Source organism: Panthera onca, chromosome B1 (genome assembly GCF_046562875.1).
Source record: "Panthera onca isolate mPanOnc1 chromosome B1, mPanOnc1 haplotype 2, whole genome shotgun sequence".
Taxonomy (NCBI): Eukaryota; Metazoa; Chordata; class Mammalia; order Carnivora; family Felidae; genus Panthera; species Panthera onca.
In genome coordinates, this window is record NC_138342.1 from 152,455,169 (window position 1) to 152,470,587 (window position 15,419).

A 15,419-nucleotide genomic window follows, 5' to 3' on the forward strand; every position below is an offset into this window, starting at 1 on the left:
GCCAACTGGAGGGGAAGAGCCCCCAGGTGGCCCTGCTGCTCTGGGCCATGGGGATCCCCCGCCCATCACTGGACTCCAGCCCAGCCTCACAGGACCCCACATAAAAGGCATGAAAGGCCATGCAGAGCAGGAGACACCGGGTACCCCGAACACAGGACCATTTTTAGTCTGTAGTAATATTTCCTGATGTTGCCATTCACAAAAACTATGCACTGCAGCCAACAAAGAAAATTAATGCAAGTGTATAGAAGATAGTTGAAAGCCTGTTTTTTCTACCACCCAGAGATAACCACAGCCAGTATATGCATATACCCTCCCAGTCTTTTTTTTTCCTACACATATAAAAAAACTAGACATTAGATATTAGAATTAAAGCTTTCATAATGTCTCATTTACTTAGACATTTGGTACTCCTATCGTATTTACTTGGCATGAAATCAGCAGCATTTTCCCACATCGGTATATTTTTTGAAAATATTTTTGTATGCCTACTTACTACCCTATGCTGGAGCTCTACACATAAACTCATTTGACCAGCACATATGGTTAGACATTAGGGTTAAGACTGTTCCAACAGAGACCTGGTTCCTTCCCCTTCTCCTCTCTCCCCACTCACTGACTGTCCTGGTCTTTATCACTGACTGACCACCCTCCTGCCCAGGCATGTGCCAGGCAGAGTGGGAGGCACAGGGGAAGACCCCATCCCTGCCCCGGACAGGCTGCCTGTGTACGTGAAGACAGAAACAGTGCACTCACAAAAAAGCAGAACAGGAGCCCCATGCCGAATGACGGGTTGATAGGGTGAAGAAAGTTGAAAGCATTTCCAGATGGGATGGGACGGCTCCACCAAGAAGACATCGGAGCACTTACCACATGCCAGGGCCAGAATACACTGGCGGCCAGCAGGGCAGATGATCAGTATCCAGCACAGGGCCGTGTGGTCAGGTCCGGCCAGCCCAAGAGAATGCTGAGTCTGGACCAAGCCATCTCCCTGCAAACATGGTTCCTGCCCCTTTGAGCCTACAGCCTCAGAAGGAGAGAGATATTAATCAAATAACTTCACAAATAAAGATCACATTACAACTGGTCCACAAAGGAGAGGTAGGTAGGGCTAGAGGACATGTAACCTGGGGCTCCCTCGGGAGGCAGAAGTGTGGCCAGCCCCATGTGGAAAGAGCAGGTGCGGAGAAGGACCTGGAAGAGTGTCTGTCTGGAGAGCAGAGCAGCAACACAGGATGGACCCCAAGGGGTGGGCAGAGCCAGGCCCGGTGGGCCATGCTGGGTTTTAATCTTGGGAGAAATGGGGGTTGTTGGAGGGCTGTAAGCAGGGAGGAGCGGGGCTTGGGTTTCCCTTTGGAAGAGTTTGCTCCGGCTGTGGACGAGTAACTGGCCGCAGAGTGGACGCAGCACAACCGGTTAAGAGGCCTGCTGCAGGAGCTGGGGCAAGCTGATGGTGACCTGCGCCAGGGTAATGGCCAAGGGGATGGGAAGAAAGGGAAGGACTGGATTGATATCTCTAGGATCAAGAGGTTGGGTCGATGACAGGACTCTCCTAAAAAACGCCCGTTCAAATACACTTGCTAGCTTAGAATCATGAACCTGTGAGCATGGTGTTCGCATTAGCAGGACGTCTCTGTGGACAAAGTCCCTCTGCAGACGTCCTAGCGAAGGCAGAAAGGAAGAAGTGGGATGGAGCCCAGATGGGGAACCGCAATGAAGGACAGAGCACCAGGGGAGAGCACCAGGGGCTGGGCATCTGTGGGGACTGAGTTGTCCCAAGCAGCCCAGCCCATGGGACCTGGGGCAAGTCACTGTGCAGCCCCACACCTCTGTGCGTGGGCACATCTGTCCACGGAGGAAACAACACCTGCCTTGCACCCCCAGTATGAGTGTGATGGCAGATTAGATCACTTTGGAGGATCCTGCCAACCTCAAGTGTCTTAGGAAAGGAACTTGGCCATGTCCCAGACTGCCCTAAGAATGAAGCCAACTTCCAGTAATCAGCCCTGAGGTCAGGGGTTCCAGAAGGAAGTGGAGCCCTTCCGCTCTGGACTGGAGCCCTGTGTCTCCAGTCAGGACTGACCCCAAAGGCCAGGATGGGGCAGCTGAGCTGCTGTCCTGTATATGTTGTAGGTGCCTGGACCTGTAGACTCTGGTGGAGCACAGACTGGTTCTTAGACCATAACTCTCTCCAGTGGTTGACAGGGCACATAGTAGTTAGTACGTGTCATCAGGCACCCTGTGGTTTGTGGGGAAAACACGTGCTCTGGGGCAGGTCTGGGAGACAGACCTGGAAGACGTCTGTTTCTACTTAACCTCTGGTTTGTACTTAGCCTCTCTGAGCCTCAGTTTCCTCATCGGGAAGCTGGAAATGCCCACATCTGTCCTGCAGAGTCGCTGTGACGGTGTGGCGTAGGTTAGGTCCTCAGTAACGGGATTTGCTGCTGGTAGTCTGAACTCAAGCCGCCTGTGGATGGGGTGTAGGCTCTAGGCTCGCTCAGGCCCGCTGGAAGATCGTTCTCTTGCCCCCTCCACCCACGCAAACTGCTGACACTGGCAAAGCCACGTTGCCATGCTTAGGGGAAAAACTGCTTTGGTTTCGGCTTTAATAATAATAATAATAATAATAAAATGGATATTTGGGTTTGGTTTCGTCTAGGCTTTGGCAAACGCTTGTGGTTTGTTTCTACTTGCGGCTGGGCGGCGGCTCTGGTTCAGGTCCCGGCGGGGACCGAGCAACTGGAAGGGCTTTAGGACCCGGCTGCGCGTCTGCGGGACCCCGCGCGTCCTGGTCCCGGGAGCGGCGCGCGGAGAGGCTCGAATGAGAGGCTGGAGGGGATCGGGCTGAAACCGCTCGCGGTGAAATAGCTCCGCCGTCGCCAGGCAACCGCCCTGACGCAACGCAAAAAAAAAAAAAAAAAAAAAAAAAAAAAAAGTCCCTTAAAAAAAGAATAGTGCTGAGAATTCACGGGAGCAGAGAGAAAGGGAGGCAGGAGCCGGCTCAGCCCCGCAGGCTGGGGCCAGGAGGCTGTGGCGAGGGTAGCCCGCGTCCGGAGAAAGAGGCGGGGATCTCGGTGACACCCTTGGAAAGGGCCTCGGAGCGCCTCGCAAGGTAGGTTCGCAACAGAGGCGGGAACGTTCCCAGGGCTGGGGTCCAGGCTGGGGTCGAGGCTGGGCGTCGGGCTGGGGATGGGCCGGGGGCTCGGGGCCGCAGGTCCCTACAGTAGGCTCTGGCAGAGACCAGCCTGGCCCGGGGCTGGGGAGCACCGATCCTGCCGGCCCCTGGGGGCTCAGTTCCCTCATATGGAATGGGACAGCCTGTCGGAGTCTATCTCCCTTCTCCTTGCTGGCCCGTTCCGCGGTTAAGATCTGGATGGAGATTTGGGGTACACGGTCTGAGAGGGAGGAGCCCCACTCAGTCTCTCCAGGTCTACTCCCAGACTGCTTATCATCTCTGAGCCCACTCTGTCCCTTCTGTCCTACTTCAGGCTCCGTGACATGAAGTTCCTGCCCTCCCTAACTCAGAAGAAGTGGCCCAGGGCACTTGGGCCTTGGGTGTTCTGAAGGGCTGAGGCCAGTGTGATCAGAGGGGACTGCGCAGCCCAAAGGGCCCCAGAGAAATGAGCAGCTCAGCCTTGAGACTGCATTCCCTCCCCCCCCCCCCCCATCCTCACTGAGAGAAGGCAGGAAGGTCTTTGGTCCTTGGCTAGTGGACAGGTGTCTCCTTCCACCAAGTCAGGTTGGATATTCTGCTTTTAAAATAATCCCTTATTGCCTATATCTGGTCTTCATTCCCTGTGGCGTATGGTTCCTCCGGAGAAGGTCTGGAAGGCAGGCTGGTTCCAGGCTGGTGGGCCGTGACCTCATCTTAGCCCACAGGCATGTCCTCGCAGATTAAGTTTCCATCCACTCCCAGCCATTCCTGGTGAATCCCAGGTGGGGTGAGCCCAGGTCCCCATCAATAGGGAAATCCCCAAAGTGCCCAAGGGAGACATGGCCGGGAAGCAGCTTTCCTCCTTATGCCCCAGAGATGGTCCTGCCACCCACCAGGCAAGGGATGGCGAGTGCTGGGCAAAGTCCTAGGACAGCGGAGGTGACCATGGCGCCTCTAGCCTGACCACGTCCGCTAGTTTCTGCTAGCATGTTTTTCAGAGGTTTGGCAAAGCAACCACGAGCTGTACTTAGAGTGGATAAAGACGACAGCTCTTTCCTGAGTGCACTTACCAGTCAGGCACCGCTTGAGAACGCTTCGCATCCATTGGACATTTTATCCTCACAATCGCCCTTGGAGAGGACATCGCATCCCCATTTTGCTGATGGGACCCCCCAGAGATTCAGTAACTCTGTGCAGCTCAGGTGCCTGGTGAAAGAGCAGGGAGGGTCAGCCTCACGTGCCTGACTCCTAAGACAGTGCTCTCACAGGAAGGCTGCTTTAGGAGATCGGGAGGGAGAGGCCCAGAGAGGGGAGGAAACCAGTGGCACCCAGAGAAAAAGAGAGCTGGCTGGCAGGGCTCATCCTGTGCCCTGGGAATGTCCCTTGCCATCCTGTGGAGCCAGGAAGCCCATTTCTTGCATCAGTAGCATGAAAGTCCCTGTAATGAGGTCTGGCTCGCTTCAACCCCACTTGTCCCAAGTGGAGAGACGGATCCTCCCTCACCCCCTTTTCCTCTTTGCCCGCCCGAAGTCCTCCAACTTTTCATGCACTTGTTCCTGTTTTGTCCTCCCAAATACACGCATAGGTTTCCACAAAATTAGTAGTCGCGCTTCTGTGCCTACCAGCTTGGCCTTCCTCCAAAAAAGGGACTCTGGCGGAGGAGTAAATCAAGGCGGTGCCTAACTGTTTGCTGAGAGAGACCCACAGAGCCTCAGGCCCACAGGGAAGAAACCGCTTGTTAGGCTTCTCACACACTCGGGTGGTTTCCTCTAGGTAAATTTTGCTAGTGGAAAACTCCCGTGGCCCCACAAGAGCATCTGGAATTTTCAGACTCCTCTGGGAGCTGTGCTTTAACTGGCAATGGCTCTTTGCTTGACTGGGATGTTGAGCTACTCGCAAAGCTGAAAGATGAATGATAACTCTGAATGCGTGGCTCCCCGTTTTACAGAATAGGAGTGAGGGAGTGCTTCCTGATTGGAAATGTCTGAGGACTAGCCAGGATGGCTCTCAATACGCAAATGTACACTGGGATTTGGATTGGGGTGAGAAGAGAGGAAGGCTTCAAGGCAAATTCTGAAGCCGTCCTCAGGCACACCTGGAAGGCGTGGGGAGGGTCTAAAGAGAGGGTATGAGCAGGAAGGGTGAGCCTGGAGGAGGGAAAGGGCTTTAGCAAGCACGTGGCAATCAGCCTGTAGAGTTTGGGTTGCCCTAGAGGGTCCAGTTGCCCATAGGAGTTTGGAAGGCTGCAAATGTCAGCTTTTCCACGGTTAGGACAGTTGCCCCGGTGCGTGAACGCCTAGAGCTTCCCCACCCCTCCCCCCATGTCTGTCTGGAGAAGCTAGGGAGAGAAAGGAAAGGAGAAAGAAGTGGGCAAGAGGAGAAGTGAGAGGCTTGCACTCCCCACACCATCTGCTTTCTTCCTGAATGCTACCCGACCCCTACCTCAACCCTGCAACAGTGCTCAACCCAGAAAAACCCCTTAGAGACGAGATTGCATAAAGCAGCAGCCCGGTTCCCTGTGGGCACTGCCGTCCAAGGAAAGGCTCTCATCCCTAGGGGTAGAGGAGTAACAAGCACTCCAGCAACAGGGGACTTCTCACCCCAGGGCCCCTGCCCAGCAGCCTTTGCAGAGGCCTAGGAAGGGGCAGGGGTTCGGCTTATCCAGAGGTACAGACTGAGCCCTATTTCTTCAAGGCAATCTCTCCAGTATGGCCAGAAATCCCCCTTCCCAGTATCTGATCTAACTGTGGGAGCTGGTAGTAGGTCCCAAAAGATTTCCTCATAGGGCTTGTCCCGTGAGACCTCCAAGGGAAGGTCCAGCTAGGAGCTGGTTTTCTGGGTACATAAGGGGCCCAGACAGGGACCTCCACTGTGGCCAGTTTCAGGGCTTATTGAAGGCTGAGCAGCGTTTCCTCATTCCAGGAAGCCAACAGAGCCTCTGAACATGAGCTGAGCACTTCAGCCCTGCAAGGCAAGCTGGGGAACTCTCAGGGCGATAAGGACCCAGGAAGATCCTGAATCAGGATCCTTGACTGAGAGGCCACTTAGAGCCCTCACTGTGCCCCTACCCTCACCCCCCAGAGAGTTAAAAGTGACAGTACCTCCTTAGGCCTGTGAGCATTTACGTGTGCTGTGCCTTGGGGACACTGAGGTCCGTTTGGTCCTTAAGCCCATTTGGTCATAACTTTAGGTTTTGCTGTGTTGTTTGTTTGTTTACTTGTTTGAAAGAAACCACTAAAAACTATGGTGAAGGTGAAGGCAAATCTCATTAATAGGTTGGATGGAAGCAAGCCTCAGACCAGACTCTGCCACACATGTACACATTTTTTGAACAACTATTTATTTGCAGACAAGTCCCGCAGAATTCATAAAGCTCGTTCTGTGGACTCAGTGAGGTCACAGCCATCTGTCTCTCTAGGCGCCCTGGCCACACCTTCCCCGAGAGCTCCCGAGATTCTTTCACCCTGCCTTTCAAGGTCAAGAGTGCCTCAAATAATTTTGACCAACCCACATATCTTGAATACCTCTGTTTTCACTAAGGAGAATGCATTTCTAACATTTCCTCTGTTAATTATCAAGCCCAGTGTTGAGTAGAGAGCAAGAAAGACATCCAAAGCACCTGCCACAGCCACCTGTGGAACGTCGACCCTGTGCTTGGGGCTGCTGGCCAGGAGCGGGGAGTCCTGATTTGAATGCACCCTTGTTAAATGCACCTTTGTTGCAGCTAGCCTAGTGAAACCATATAACATCTCACTCCATCTACAAAGGGTTTTAAGATCAATAATGGTCATTGCATCACAGATAAGACAATAGTCTTGCCCTCAAGGAATGTGGCTTCTGATCAGGGTTGCACATTAGAAAAGACACTTTGTGCAGCCTAGAGTACTGAGCTGACAGTAAAGTCATGTTCTGAACATTCTGGAGCACACAGGTGTACATGAACTAACTTTAATGGTTTGGTAGCCATTTACCACTTTGACAGGCCAAGGAGAGGCCCAGCCAAGTGTTGATATGGACGGGAGGGGACAGTCCTATTAGAGGCATAACTGAGAATCCACATATACCCTATCTCACTGGATCCTTCAGAGCTTTGAGGTAGGTTCCATTATGAACCAACCCCATTTCATGGATGAGGAACTTAAGACCTAGAGGGTTACCCAAGGTCATAGAATGAGTAGGTGTTAGAGCTGGGCTATCAACCCCTGTCCACCAGACAGCGTGGACATTGCTCAGCAGGCTGAATCCATGCTGGAGGCACCCCATCCCCCACCCCAGCCCCAGCCCCTTAGGACAGGCCCTGCCCAAACACAGGGAAACTCTAAGGACCCTTCAATCCCTGGAGGGGTAAGCACTCCCAGACAGAGCATGAAGTGAACTGACTTGCATAAGCACAGAGCATATCATGAAATTTCTTAGGAAGTCCTTGCTAAATCATTAGGCTTTGGAACTTGTAGTGCAGAGTGAAATAGAAAGCCCATCCTCCAAACAAATTCCCATTTGAGCTGGAGTTTGTTTTATTTGAAGTTGAAGCCAATTATCCTGTGGATTTGGAGAATCCTAAATCTGCCTTGTTTAAGGGCTGAGACAAATCCCAGTCGGGGGGCATTTTGGTGGGCCGCACCCCACAGGGAGAAGGTGCACATCCCCAGGGCCTTTAGCTGTGAAATGGCACCCTGAGTTTCAGTCAACTGTGAACTGTTCCCTACTTTTATAGCCGGAACACCCACTTGAACCGTGTTCTGCTTTGATCTCTGCAAATTGCATTAAAGGCAACTCTGTGTCTGCTTTCTGCCCCCTAATCCCCAACACCATGGCCTTTGGCCAGGAGAGTGCTGTGGTCACATGTGGCATTCGGCTGGGGGGACAACAGGCCGCCTTGGCCCCCGCCTGGGCATCTCTGCCTTGTCAGGCATTTTCACAGAGGAGGACCTTTGCTTTAGACTCCTGAATTTCCCATGGCTAATTCTGTCCCCCCTTTCCCGCTCTGCCCTCTCCCCTGCTCCCCATGGGACTCCAGGCACCTTTCTCCCTGCCTGTCAGAGCACAGCAGCCCTTTCCCAGGGCCTCACAGCCTTGGAAAGGACACTGTGGCGTCGACTCTGGGTGGCCCCGCAGCCCCCTCCCTGCAGCAGCTCTCTGCTTTCAGTGAGACAATAAATTAGATCTTCAGGTCCCTGGAGCCGCGGCCTCTCCCCACAGCAACAGGAAAGCACAACTCTTTCTTGGTGATTTTCTCGGCAACTTCTTGCACTGGGCAGAATGATAGGCAAGGTTTTCACGTTCCCAGCCTTATGTGTAGCAGGAGGCCTGTGCGTCTGCTATGAGCAGCCGGGAGCAGAGCCCATCAATTATTCAGCATGGACTGAGCACTTTGAATGTGCAAAGGTCTTAACAAGAGTTTTTTTTATAGCTTCTTGCCTCACTATATCCCAACGACATGAAACAAGGTTTCCTCGTCTTCTAGACAATAGAAGCTCAATTTGAATCAGAGGAAGAATCCAGGCCCAGCCAAACCCACTCACGAAGCTGTGTGACCCCAGACAAGTTTCGTAATGTCTCTGGTTTGCGGTTTGTCTGTGTGGAACTCTCAGGAAGGTCTCTCCAGCCCAGACCATAATGTGTGGGGGAAAAATTGTAAACTTTTTTTTAAGAGAGTGACTTCAAAAATGTTTGTGATTGTTCTTGTGGTTTCAGGTATGGAAACAGAAGCTTTGAATGATAAATCGAGGTGCAGCCATTAGCACTGGACCTGAGAAACCGAGTTTCACTGGGAGACACTCCCAGAGGAGCGTGGGTAAGTGGGTGGCTTTGCCCCCTACCCTCATGGGTGCAGCTTGGTGACATGGTGACAACCCATGAGCTGCTGTGGTCTAGACTCTGTGCATGTCAAGGGGGAAGGAAGCGTAGAGGCCACAGCACCCAAACTGCAAATTTTGCAGGGGGGAAGCAGAAGCCTGGCGGCGGGGCAGGTGAGTTGCCACAGTGGCTCGGGATGGGGACAGGGTCCCCGGAGCTGACTCTCAGGCCAGGAACTCTTTTCTCTCCCACCCTGGGCTGGGTCTGTCCAAAATGGTTGTCTCATTCCCATCTGCCAGCAGCAGTGCTGTGACCCTGGATGGGAGCAGGAAGGTGGAGGGGAGTGAGGAACACAGGCTGCTGAGCCTCCCTGCACCTGCTGGGGTCCCAGACTGGGATCCACACCCATCGGCCCACCCTCCCTTGCCGGAAGCCTCGGGTCCAGGCACCCCAGCTGCCCCTGGGACTGGCCTGGGAGCCACCGTGCCCCCCAACAGAAACACCACAGACGAAAGAAAGTTCTGTCTCTCATGCTCCCATGCCAGGCACTTCACTCAGGTTCCAAGAAGTCAGGTAACTTGTCCAGGAGGGTTTCACAGTCAAGCGCGGCAGAACTTTCCTGAGGCTCAGGTCCTCTCACTGCCAGGCCCTGCCCTCAGAAGGGGGCTCTAGCCCAGGAGAGAGCCCCCATGCCGCAGCAGTTTTGCTCACCGGCGTCAACAGAGAGGGACTGCAATCTAGGTGCTCGGGTCTCGTCCCCCTCAACTGCCCAGATCAATTTTCTAGGCAAATAAAGCATTGCCATAGTAATATCCACTTTATCTTTTTTTTTTTTAAGTATTTTTTTTTTTTTTTTTTTTTTTTGGGACAGAGAGAGACAGAGCATGAACGGGGGAGGGGCAGAGAGAGAGGGAGACACAGAATCGGAAACAGGCTCCAGGCTCCGAGCCATCAGCCCAGAGCGCGACGCGGGGCTCGAACCCACGGACCGTGAGATCGTGACCTGGCTGAAGTCGGACGCTTAACCGACTGCGCCACCCAGGCGCCCCATCCACTTTATCTTTTTTTAATGTTTATTTATTTTGAGAGAGTGAGAGAGAGCATGAGCAGGGGAAGGGCAGAGAGAGGGGGACAGAGGATCTGAAGCAGGCTCTGCACTGAGAGCAGAGAGCCCGATGTGAGGCTCGAACTCACAAACCATGAGATCATGCCCTCAGCTGAAGTCTGACGCTTAACTGACTGAGCCACCCAGGCGCCCCCATAAGAATATTTAAATGTTGTTATTTGCCCCTGGGATTCCTAAGAGCCTGGGCTTTCAAACATTGAAACTACATAATGTGTGTGTTCCTATTACTTTTCTACATATGAAGCTACTTTGGGGACATGGTCACAATGGTGGAGTAGGAAAAACTTGGGCTGAAATGGTGGTTTCTTCACTTACCTGTGTATGATCTGTCAGGTAGAGATAATATTCCTATCTCAGGCCATTTCAAGGCTTCAGCTAGATGTTTGCACAGTGCCTGGTACATGGTAGCCACTGGAAAATGGTTCTCTTCCCCCTCTTCCTCTTGATTCTAGGAACTTATATATATATATATACATATATATATATATGTATATATATATATATATTTAACATTTATTTATTTTCAAGAGACACAGAGAGACAGAGTGCGAGTGGGGAAGGGGCAGAGAGAGAAGGAGATACAGAACCGGAAGCAGGCTCCAGGCTCTGAGCTGTCAGCACAGAGCCTGACGCGGGGCTTGAACCCACCAACAGTGAGATCATGACCTGAGCTGAAGCTGGACGCTTAACCGACTGAGCCACCCAGGTACCCCTAGGAATTTATATTTTTATTCCTGCATTCAGATAGAGAGAAAATGGCCTCTTATATATTTCTTTTATTTATACAGAAAATACACAATAAAATTGAACTGATGACACCAAGCAAGTAGCTATAAGAAGCATGGGGAAGAATTGGAATCAGATTGTGCCTAGACAGATCCCAGTTAGTGTAGGGAGGTGACTTAGTCCCCTTTTGGTGGCAGGGGACAGAAGTCCAGCTTAAATTAGCTCAAGTAAAGGAGAGGATTTATTAGTGCATAGAATTGGAGGTTTACGTCTTTGGGCACTGTTGGGTCAATGGCTCTGAAGATGTCATGTCTCTGTCTCTGTCTCTCCTTTGGTTCTCCTTCCTAAAGGCTTATTCCTTCTCAATGCAAATGAGTTTTCTCCATGAGGCTGAGAAGATGCACCTTGGAAACTCCAGGCTGAAAAGCCACCCTATTTCTTCAGATGCCTATATTTAAATCCCATGAAAATATTCAGAATAGCACTGGTTGGCCATGCACACATCCATTGGACCAGTCACTCTTGCCTGAGTAAGGTCTCAAATGAATGTCTAAGTCTGGGTCACATGAGCACCCCTGGGGATGGGGGTGATGGGCAGGGATCTATGACTCACAGTCCCTTCTGAACACTGAAATGACACAGGAATAATCCCCACAGAAGGGATGCTGAAGACATTTTTGTCCATCTAACAGGTACATCATAAATGTAACAAAGTAATGTGGTCCAAGGAGATAAATGGTCATTACCTAAAACCTAGTTGGTGCAGAAAAGTTCAAAAAAATGTTGTTAGGGGAAGAAGCAATCAGTTCCATTCAGAAAGAACATGTAGAATGAGGTGGTGTTTGAAATAAGCTTAAAGACTTAGTCATAGTCATACATGAGGTCATGGGGGGAGGATAAAACATAAAGTTGAGGCCAGCTCCCCAAGCTACTTGCTCACCAATTCAGACTCATTCTGACCTTGAAAGTCTTACCTATGATCTTGCAGAAGGTCTTCTACTGGACAGGTGTGGAGGTAGAACTATTCCAGCTAGAATGTGTTCACCAATTCACAACATCGTCATCCTCAGCATTTATGGAGCACCTACTGTTTGCAGAGCCTGTGTTCAGGACACAAAAGAGAAAGTAACACTCTTCTTATTGAGGAGCTAGACATCTGGTCAGGGAGATGGGACACTCCCACAGTTCAAGGTTGAACAGGCCATTGTGAGCAAGCATGACAGAAACCAGTGCCGGGAGAATTCAGAGAAAAAATGACCCGGCAGGTGAGGTGTCCTAGCGAACTTTTGAGAGGGAGCAACCCCTCAGCTGAGGTTTAAAGCAGAGCTTTAGTCTTTGTGAGGAGCCGGGAGGTCCCAGGCAGGCCATTCATTCATTCAATAAGTTTATTGAGCACCTACTACGTTCTGAGTGCTAGGGGCACAGTAGTGAACAAGATAACATCACTGCCTTCACGGAACTTACATTCTAGTGGGTGAAACATACTGAACAAGTAAACAAATCAACATATAACATCAGAGTTATATGGGGAGTGATAGCAGCTACAAATTAAAATGAAGGGAGGATATCTCCATAGGATGGTAAGAGCCGGTCTCTGTGCGGTCTCTGTCTAGCATTGGAGCAGACATGAGTGAAGTGGGTGCATGAGATCAGGCAGAAGTCAGTTGATGGAACCGAGGCTGCAGGGCAGGGAGTACAGTCCCAGACTCTTAGAAGATATGGCTGGATTGTCACAGTGGCTTGCTTGCTGCCTGGAGGAGCCATCCAGGCAGCAGACAGACGACTTCCAGGAAGTAGAAAATGAAGGGTTCTTCCGGGTTCTCCCCCTGCAGGTGAGCTGTCTGTAGATCATGGGGGCATTGAGGAAGACCCCACTGATGTGCACACCCCGGATACATCCCCCTTCCTTACCATCATCCCCGACCACATGCCCAGAACACACATGCGACAATATAACCCATCACACACACACACACACACACACACACACACACACGCACACACACACACCCCACACAATGTCCTAGCACATTTCACCCCCTACCCACCATCCAGTCTCTGCAAGATGTCATTCCCCCATCTCAGGCGCTCCCTTCCAGACACCGACTCAGACCAAGACATGGAATAAAGATGAGCTATGTAGGGCCAGACCAGCGGGTGTCCCCTCCTGCTTCAGTCACCATGGCAACCTCTGACAGGAGAGAAAACACGGGCTTTCTGGCAGCTCCTTGGAGCTCCCTGGCTCCTTTGGGCAGCTCTGTAGGGCGCAGGGCTGTGTACCCCCCACCCCCTCCGGGCCTCTCAGCCTGGATGTTAGCACTCCTGCAAGTCTGCAGAACACGGACTAGAATTTCACCGCCTGCCTGGGCCACCACCACCCGAAGGTCAGGCCTGGGTGGGGGCCCTGGGCTCTCTGATTAAGATAAGCATCAGGGTTTTATGGTTAAACCTAGCCTGAAAAGCCTGCCTTGTCAAAGCTCCGCCTCCACGTCCCAGACCTCTTGACCCTTCACCCACCTGTGGGGGAGGGGGGGGAGAATTAGCTGCTTTAGAAAAGGAAAGAAATAAATTCAGGTGTGAGTTGTGGCCTGGGCCACCCTTAATTTAAGTTTATTGAACATGCCATCGTCTACCAAGCCCTTTCCCTCACTCTCCCTCTTCTCAGCCTCACCACAGCTCTGCAATAAGGACACTGCAAGAGCCTCACTTTCCAAACAGGGGCTCTTGTGACTCTCAACTAGAGAAGGGACCACCCTGCTCTGAGGGACACATGGCAATGTGGGGAGGGGAGATTTTTTTTGGTTGTCATGCTGTTTTATGACACTGCTTAGCCCTCAGTTATGTACTTTGTCTCCCCAGATGAATTCTGCATTCCCCCTCATTGCAGTCAGGGCTCTTGGTTGTGAAGGACAGAAAACAGTGTCACCTACGGCCCTTCCCAAACTGGCAGGAGGCAAAGACCCAAGGGAGAAAACAGGCAGAGCCAAGACAGCTCCAAAACACAAAGAGTGGCAGGCACAGCCCTGTGAATTAAATTATTTGCCTGAGACAAACTCGGTGGGGTGCTAGGTTTTTACTCACACGATATCCCCAAAACACTTCTGACTCCAGATGTGTGAGTTTTCCGCACCAAACAACCCTCCGGCTCTCTGCAGGCACCAACTGGGTGTTGTTGGATTTAGCTCCGTTTCGACACCATCTAGCTGAAGTTGGTGTCAGATCCTGCCAGGCGAGGGCTCGGTCCCACCAACGGCAGCCACTTCACATGCCAACTGCAAGTCCCAGGCTGTAGCCTGTACTTCTGACCTACTGGCTCTAAGTTGGGAATTGTCCCCAACCCCCACCTCTGATTAACTAAGTTTGCTAGAATGGCTTAGCAAAACTCAGGGAAGCATTTGCTTACATTTACCTGCCAAAGGGAGAGGCACATAGGGCAAGGTGTGAGGATGGGGTGTAGAACCCCTCCAGGTGTGCCCCTCCCGAATTTCCATATGCGCACCAACCCCTCTTTGAACTCCTTCAGTTAGGGTTTTTATGGAGGTTCATTAGGTATGCATGATTGATTAAATCACTAGCTGCTTGTGATTGGCTCAATCTCCAATCCCTCCCCTGCCCAGGGCAGGGGTGGGGCTAAAATTTCCAACCTTCTCATCACAGAGTGACAAGCAGCCCCATGCTGGTGGGGGGGGGGTGCTTTCCAAGAGTCGCCTCATTAACATAAACTCGGGTAGGTTTGAAAGTGGGCTTGTCATGAATAATGAGACACTCCTTTCACCTCTGTGGCTCTAGAGCTACTTCAAGAACTAAGAACAAAACCCAGATATGTCAACAAGAAATATTCTTATGCTCTTATCACTTAGGAAATTCCAAGGGTTTTAGGAGCTCTGTATCAGAAACTGGGGATGGAAACCAAACACTGTATATATTTCTTATTATATGTCACATCCTCCAACAATCCTTTAGCAGGGATGGTCTGGCTAAGAGGATGCTACCTCATCTGCACTGCACAGCTGCCTCCAAGGCTCATGCGGCCACAAATGAATCCTAACCATTTTTCCATCTGGGCCTCACACACACCAGATCCTGAGGCCTGGGTCTGGGCATCTGACTGGCCAGGCTCAAGTCACAGGCTCACATCTGGCTGCCAGGGCACGGGACAGGAGGGAGGGAGGATCTGATCCTCCCCTTCCAGTGAAGCAGAGGTACCCAACCTGCCTGCTGTCCAGCACAAAAGGAGGCACTCCCTGAAAACAGGATAAGGCAAACAAACAAGACAAATACCAACAAATATCCACTGTGTTGTTTTATATTCTTTGTCCAACGCATGCTTATGTTGGTTATAAATGTCAGAAACACAGTTTCTCCCTGTGGTGAGCAAGATGGCCCCCAGCAACCCCAGGTCAGCATGGAACACAGCTGGTTTCTGGATAATTCTGGTACAGAAACCTAGGAGAGTTCTGATTAGCCCGGATTGAGTCAGGTGACCACCTACTCAGGACAGAGGGCATGCCCATCCCCTAGGAAACACACAAAGAAATGCTCTTTCCAGAAGAGGGAAAGGACCCTGGGTAGAAATCACCTCGTGATGCTGGACACAGGAGAGGTCCTCCAGTTACA

The 15,419-nt window shown here is 51.6% G+C and overlaps 1 protein-coding gene across 1 annotated transcript in view; it reads left to right on the forward strand.

The window, feature by feature from the left end:
* The first annotated feature begins 2,787 nt into the window (after positions 1-2,787).
* The window catches only part of FAM167A (family with sequence similarity 167 member A), a 43,094-nt gene continuing 30,462 nt past the window's right edge, over positions 2,788-15,419 (forward strand). Inside the window, exons 1-2 of the mRNA XM_078445593.2 lie at positions 2,788-3,112; positions 8,849-8,948. The gene's annotated coding sequence lies outside the window, so the exon portion shown is untranslated. The remainder of the gene's footprint in view (positions 3,113-8,848; positions 8,949-15,419) is intronic.